At 41.0% G+C, this 7719-nt stretch overlaps 1 pseudogene; it reads left to right on the plus strand.

The window, feature by feature from the left end:
• LOC141337903 (NACHT, LRR and PYD domains-containing protein 3-like) overlaps positions 1-7719 on the plus strand; it is a 34044-nt pseudogene that overhangs the window by 13348 nt on the left and 12977 nt on the right.

Consider the following 7719-nt stretch of genomic DNA (forward strand, 5'->3'; position numbering starts at 1 on the left):
AGTAGTGGCTGTTTTCAGCCACGAAACATAACGAAAGGTTGTAAATTGAAACAATGCACAAGGGTTAAGTGTTCATTTAATCTTTTGTGTCTACATTAATCCTATATATTAATCTAAATTAATAAAATGCAATAAAATGTTGAATGAGGACAAATCCAGACTTGGATTGTAACTAGTGTCCTCAAATTCTCCTGTCATATCATTAAGATTTCATGATTTTTCTGGTTTATTAGTGGCTATATAGCATCTGCTCATGATGCATCATAGATCTGAGTCATTTTTCTTTCGCTTTCTGTCTTCAGTCTGGACAGATGCAGTATTACAGAGAAACAGTGTCTCATCCTGACTTCAGCTCTGAAATCAAACCCATCACACCTGAGAGAACTGAACCTGAGCTGTAATCAAATCACAAACACAGGAGTGAAACACTTATGTGACGTACTGAAGGATTCACACTGTAAACTGGAGAGATTGAGGTCAGTAACATTCACATACAAGAATCAAAATGATGAAAATCACTTCAACAGTTTAAACCAAAACACTTTCTACTCAATATCTCATGATGAGTGGGTTCATGGGTTCACATTATATTTGTGCAAAAATTCTTCTTCTTAATGATTTGTTTGTAAGATGATCTTCTCTTCCTCTGTTTGTCTTTTTCTAGTCTTTATTACTGTGGCATTACAGATGTTTCTTCTTTAACTCAGTCTTTGACAAACACAAAAGCACTGCAGTTTCTAAAAGAACTTGATCTGAGTTATAATATGATTGGAGACTCAAAGCAGCGGCTCATTGATGTGCTACGAGACTCAAACTGTAAACTGAGGTGAGTAAACTTCACTTTGTGATATTAAAGAGATCTTCAATTTCCTCTGATATTTGGACAAATATTAACTTTCAAATATTTGTGAAAGGAGATGATCAAATGATCCTCAAGCTTTATTTCAAAGGGTTTGTGTCAGAATGAAATGTAAAGTTGATCAAAATGTTGAACACAAAGGAGGAAAGAGAACAAAAGCAGACTGTCAGAGCTTTATCCAACAACAGCTGCTTTATTAATGCCATCAGTAATAGTGAATCATTCCAGTTTGAAAAAGATTTGGTCAGATTGGAAGAAAACGCTGGTAAAATCAGCACAGATTCCAGCTTCAGCTCACAGCCGTCCAGCATCACATGATCAATGTCTCTGTCTCTTGTGTGATTTTACTTTGACAAGCAACACGTCACATTACTTTACACTTACTTTACTTTCACTTATTTACTGAGACCAATGCAAATGTTGAAACTAGAGGAAAAACAGCTTGAAAGAAAATCCGAACTGAAAGGATTTTTTTTTTTTTTGAGGCAAAATCACATTAGTATTTGTTCTTGTGGTTTATTATATTTGGCGTTCACTCATTAGTGTGTGTTTCCTTTTATAGTGTCTCAACAGGAGTCACACAAACAGACAAACATATGAATGGAAATCATGTTCAAATGTATTTAAAACACAAATATTGTTTTAGAAATATCTATGCAAGATCATGATCACTGATTTGCTCTCTCTCTTTTCTGTTTCACTTTACAGAGTATAAGATTCATTGTCAATAGTCCCTCATAGACTTAATTCGGCAAAAGATGATAACTGCTGTCTATCCTAGTTGTTGGATCCTGATGAAAGGAGCAGTGAACATCAGGTGAGGATCCACAGAAGAGCTTCACTACTGTGTCTATGAGGAGAAAGAAATGTGTGATAAATGTGTGAATGTGATCCATACAGGTGAAGAGACTCAGACTTTACAATCAAATAATGCAGCATGTGTGTTAGAAACATGTGATACTGAATGATTCATGTTGATTTAGTATTCAAGCAAATGATGCTTTTGTTTTATTGAAAGCTGAAACAGGAGGAAGACGCTCAGATGAGTCTGTCTGGCTCTTCAGTTTAATAATATTTGTATTAAACTCATCCATAATGATTCAAATGTTTAAATGTGATTGTCAAGTGCAGCACTTAAATGTGCCAAAGATATAAAACAAGTCTACAATATGAAATGTCCATGTTACTTAAAACATTTGTTATCTCATATTTTATTACACATATTCTATTCTACTTTCTATTCAGTGATGTGTGTGTCTGTTGTTAATGTCCAGATATGGTATATTGTCTTTGTTCTGTGGATGGAGTCTCTCCTTCATCAGTCCAGACCAACTAAACATTTTCACCAGTTAACAGCATTTGTGTCTTTCTCTCTCCTCTAGATCGTCAAATACATCGTCTTTATTCACCACATTTATATTTGCATGTACATAAAATGACACATATACAGTTAAAACTATTTCTGTTTAACCAAGTAAAACTAAATCAATGTTTTTGGAAAGTACTTGCTTATTATTTTGTGACTTGCTGAGGTTTTAATAGTCGTGTAACTGACAGTATCAGATGGAGCCATAAATGGATGACAAAACTATCAAACAACAGATATTTTGACTTTAAATACTTTGAATTAAATGAATTACCGACAAATACCTAGAGACTGTAAATAAAATCACTGAAGAAGTCTTAAAGTGTTTGTGAACAGGAAGAACAAAGGCAGTGAGGATCTCAAACTAAAGTCTTCTGTATCAGCAGTGATGTTGAAGGGGGAGGTATAGAGGCTTCAGCGCCTGATCTTTATGAGGATTCATCAGTAAAAATGTATACATTAATGCTTTATGAACATGTTTATTTAAGCATCTTCATCATACTTCACATAAGGATTCTCTCCATTTTTAAGGCATTTATTGCAGGGCACTGTGCTAAAAGTGCGGCGTACAGGTGCGTACCACGCCGCGTTCGATCACTGGTTTCGTAATTTTTTTCATAGCCCACCTCAACTGCATGCACTTCTGCGTGAAAGGCTGCACGATGTGCGTGCTGCAGTTAAAGGAGATCGACACTTCTTGACTGGCAAGATGGAGACTCAAACAGTGAAAGTGAGTTGTTCAAAAACTTTCTGTTTAGTAAACTCTGTGTACACAAACAATGTTCTCAATGCTGGAGTTCATGTGTAGAGACAGACGATACTTCAAGCAAAGTTTCATGGTGTGTCGAGTCTTCTTAGTGTTGTAAAAATATCGATTTTGATGCGCTCAAAGCTATGCCCCTAGTTCTCCCATTCACCGGCCACTGACCATAAAACGAAACCACGGTCAATCTCAAAAACGGCTCGTTTGTCGTAATTATGCTTTTAGATATAAGTTTGTCTCGTTTACAGTAAAAAAAAAACAGCCCAGGTTGCATTTTGGCAATAGTTATCCTTTAAATACACAGACGCGCACGGGCATGGATATCTGTGTGCATAGTCTTTGGTTAAACTGCATTGCTTTTAGAAGCGTTAATTCGGTTCTTGCATATAGTTTAATGTCTTTATTTTGGGATTATCAAAGTAAATTATAACTCAAATTTGAGATTTTACACCCCTGGAAATCCATTTGTACTAGTCTCATGTAGCCAGACTTTCAGACTGACGGCTGAAGGTCTGGAATTCATGGCAGCTTTCATTGGCCAAGGCCCGCCCATAAGGCCGTTTGACCGACATGTCAAACAACCAATCACAGTTCGTTTCGTTCAGCGTCACGTTTCGGTGCTAGGAAATGTCCCCACAACAACAGACTGGCATGCAACAGTCAGTCATTGAAATAACCAGCATTGAAAGTTAAATAAGAAGAGGGAAAACAAGCAGTAAGTCAGTAATTTGTTCGCGAACGTTGCAAAAGTGTTTAACAACAATGGTGTCTGCATAAGCACCTCTTATCAAAACACAAGAGTAAATCAGTCTGCGCTTTGTTTCCCAGCGGACCGAAAATAAACGCGACACTGGCATCTACCGGAAATCCGATCAAATTCAACGAATCAAATGACGACTTCGACATTCCTGAAGTGTTTCCAGTTAAGTGTACCATATCATATGCATCAGACCTTTAGCCGACATTCCGGGCGTAATGTCCAAGGCTGAGACTACATTTTTTGCTAACAATATAGCATAATTTTTTTTTTATAGTCATTAGTAATCACTCTCCTACCTCTAAACCTAACGTTAACCATAACTCTCTCTGTACAGTACTAAAGAAAACATGACAGACAGAAATTGCAATCAAAATTATTTATTTAATGCAAAACTGTCAACAGTCTTACCAAAAAGTAATCTAAATGACGCAGTCCTCTCTGGCCGAATACAGTAGGTTTGTTTGAGGTGCAGAGCAGATTAAAATTTTAAATCTAATTTGTTAATTGTTGAAAATATTTTCCAGACTATTATCCTGATCTACTCCATGAAAGAGACCGCAACTCATTTTATTTAAACACATATCTCGCCAGAAACACGGCATGTCATAATGTGATGAATGCTGGCGAGAACCAATGAGCGATCGATTTTCCTGCCGTAAAACCTGTTGTTTCCTGAAGTAGCTGAATTTGTAAAATGCACTTGAGCGCGGGTTTATTGCTGTTGCTGCTGGACTCGCTGCTCGGGATGGAGATGAAGATCGCCGGATAAAGGCTTGAATCTTGGTCTGTTCCTCGCAATCACATGGATTCTGAAGATCTGGATTACAGCGCACAATAAAATTGTTTCATTTTGTAATTATGATGCGTGTACTAGCATAACCAAATTTATGGTATTTACTAATTGACATAGCAACACTATACAGAGAAAAAAGTGTGCCAAAAATTAAAATGTCTTTTGAAGATATCACTAAATATTTATTTTACTAAATAGTAAAAGTAAATTTCTGGCTGAAGAAAATTTTTCGTCTCAGCTTTTAGTATTCATTCAAAACGAAACAAACCTGCTATTATTTTAATATTCAATCTGTTATTTATCAGTTTAGATAGTTTATTAATGCTTTGCAAACCACTAACCTGTTTTAAATTCTAGTCGCGCAGATGGGGAACGTTGTAACAGTGCCTTACAAAGTGCCCCGCTATTATTATGCTGCTATTCTTTGACATTAGCGATTAATTTACGCCATTTACTTTTATGGATTTTAATGGGAAACCATGAGAAACAGGTGAATAAAGACTGAAAGTCGATGTTTAATGTTCAGAAATGATTATGTCAAGAAATGTAAAGCATTTAGGATGTTTATTTGTCTCGTGTTCTATGAGAGTTGTGTGTGGAGGAGTGAACTGTTTTTCTGAATGTCTAAATCTGTTTCTATTATCTATTTGTGCACATTGTTCAATATTGTGCAACTACTGTAGAGCTGTGTGTTGTGATCAGGGCTATCCCCAAGCATGGTTGTGATATGTTCATTGTCAAACTCCAAAATTCGATTATTTTTCATTAGAAAAAAAAACGCCATTATTTTATTCGAAAATGTTAATTTTATTTTAATGACAAAATATTATAGTTTGTCATGTTAATATATATATATATTTTCATTCGATCAGATAACGTTTTAAGCTGTTATATAGTTCTGTTACAAAGTGCCCTCAGATGTTACGATGTACCCCACCTATGGCATGTTGTAACGTTTAATTTCCTTTCTTTTGAGGTAAATAGCGAAAAACGTAAATCTGACATGTTTGCTGTGAAACAAGACAGAAGTGAAAACAGAATAAAAACAAGTGTAGCAAATGACAGTAGATTATTCTGACAGTCACATTTATACTGGACTAATGCTACTTTCACTAAATCTACTTTATTTCAAAATCTCTATTTAGAAACTGTACACTCTAAATTAACCTAAAATAATGTATTAATGTATTAGATTGTCTTGCATTAAAATTTAGACCTTTTAAGTGTTCATTTAATCTTTTGTGTCTACATTAATCCTATATATTAATCTAAATTAATAAAATGCAATAAAATGTTGAATGAGGACAAATCCAGTGTCGCGTTACGTACAAGGAGGTCTGGGTCCAAATGCAGGTGAGGTAAGAAGGAAGTTTAATTAACACAATAAACAAACAAAGCAAAAGGCCAACACGGCACACACAACTTGAATACAAACTAAATAAACAGAACTGAAAACAAGGTCTAGGCAACAAGGTCCGGGAACACTGAAGACAGCAAACAGAGACAACAACAAACCATACGGAAGACAATGCAGCCAGAAAGAGTAGTGGGAAATGAGAGTTCTTATAGAAAAGTCCAAATGGTGAACAGCTGTGAGTGAATCAGTGTTATTGACAAAACAGACGTGAATACTTAGGAAGTGCTGTGCAGGGAAGGGAAAACAGCGACCTCAGGTGGCTGAGGGAAACCCCACAGCCCAGATCATGACACTACCCCCTCCCCACGGAACGGCTCCCAGACGTTCCACAAGTCTGGAGGGTGGAGGAACGGGGGAAGGCAAATCAGGGGGAGGGACGGCGGGCCAGGCCCGTGCAGCGCAGTCACCGCCGCGTCAGGAACAGAGAGCGCGGTTGCCTCCGCGTCCAAAACAGAGAGCGCGGTTGCCTCCGCGTCCAGAACAGAGAGCGCAGTCGCCTCCGCGTCAGGCGCAGAGATAGCGGTCACGGCCGCGTCTGGAACAGCGAGAGCGGTCACCGCCGCGTCAGGAACAGAGAGAGCGGTCACCGCCGCGTCCGGAACAGAGAGAGCGGTCACCGCCGCGTCCGGAACAGAGAGAGCGGTCACCGCCGCGTCAGGAACAGAGAGAGCGGTCACCGCCGCGTCAGGAACAGAGAGAGCGGTCACCGCCGCGTCAGGAACAGAGAGAGCGGTCACCGCCGCGTCAGGAACAGAGAGAGCGGTCACCGCCGCGTCAGGAACAGAGAGAGCGGTCACCGCCGCGTCAGGAACAGAGAGAGCGGTCACCGCCGCGTCCGGAACAGAGAGAGCGGTCACCGCCGCGTCCGGAACAGAGAGAGCGGTCACCGCCGCGTCAGGAACAGAGAGAGCGGTCACCGCCGCGTCAGGAACAGAGAGAGCGGTCACCGCCGCGTCAGGAACAGAGAGAGCGGTCACCGCCGCGTCAGGAACAGAGAGAGCGGTCACCGCCGCGTCAGGAACAGAGAGAGCGGTCACCGCCGCGTCCGGAACAGAGAGAGCGGTCACCGCCGCGTCAGGAACAGAGAGAGCGGTCACCGCCGCGTCAGGAACAGAGAGAGCGGTCACCGCCGCGTCAGGAACAGAGAGAGCGGTCACCGCCGCGTCAGGAACAGAGAGAGCGGTCACCGCCGCGTCCGGAACAGAGAGAGCGGTCACCGCCGCGTCAGGAACAGAGAGAGCGGTCACCGCCGCGTCAGGAACAGAGAGAGCGGTCACCGCCGCGTCAGGAACAGAGGGAGCGGTCACCGCCGCGTCTGGAACATAGAGAGCGGTCACCGCCGCGTCAGGAACAGAGGGAGTGGTCACTTCCGCCTTTCCACGGAAGAGCCACTCCACCCCCACTGCAAAGCGGGAACGCCGTCGCGCCGACTCGGCCCTACAGGCCTCCATCTCGGCCAGTTGGAGGTAGATCACCTCCTCGAACCGAGCGGCCGACGCTGCCTCAAAAGATGCCGCCTCCTCCGAAAGAAAAAAAAAATTACTCCCCGCTGGACCCATCTGTGCTGGTTTCATTCTGTCGCATTACGTACAAGGAGGTCTGGGTCCAAATGCAGGTGAGGTAAGAAGGAAGTTTAATTAACACAATAAACAAACAAAGCAAAAGGCCAACACGGCACACACAACTTGAATACAAACTAAATAAACAGAACTGAAAACAAGGTCTAGGCAACAAGGTCCGGGAACACTGAAGACAGCAAAC

Source organism: Garra rufa, chromosome 7 (genome assembly GCF_049309525.1).
Source record: "Garra rufa chromosome 7, GarRuf1.0, whole genome shotgun sequence".
NCBI classification, from domain to species: domain Eukaryota; kingdom Metazoa; phylum Chordata; class Actinopteri; order Cypriniformes; family Cyprinidae; genus Garra; species Garra rufa.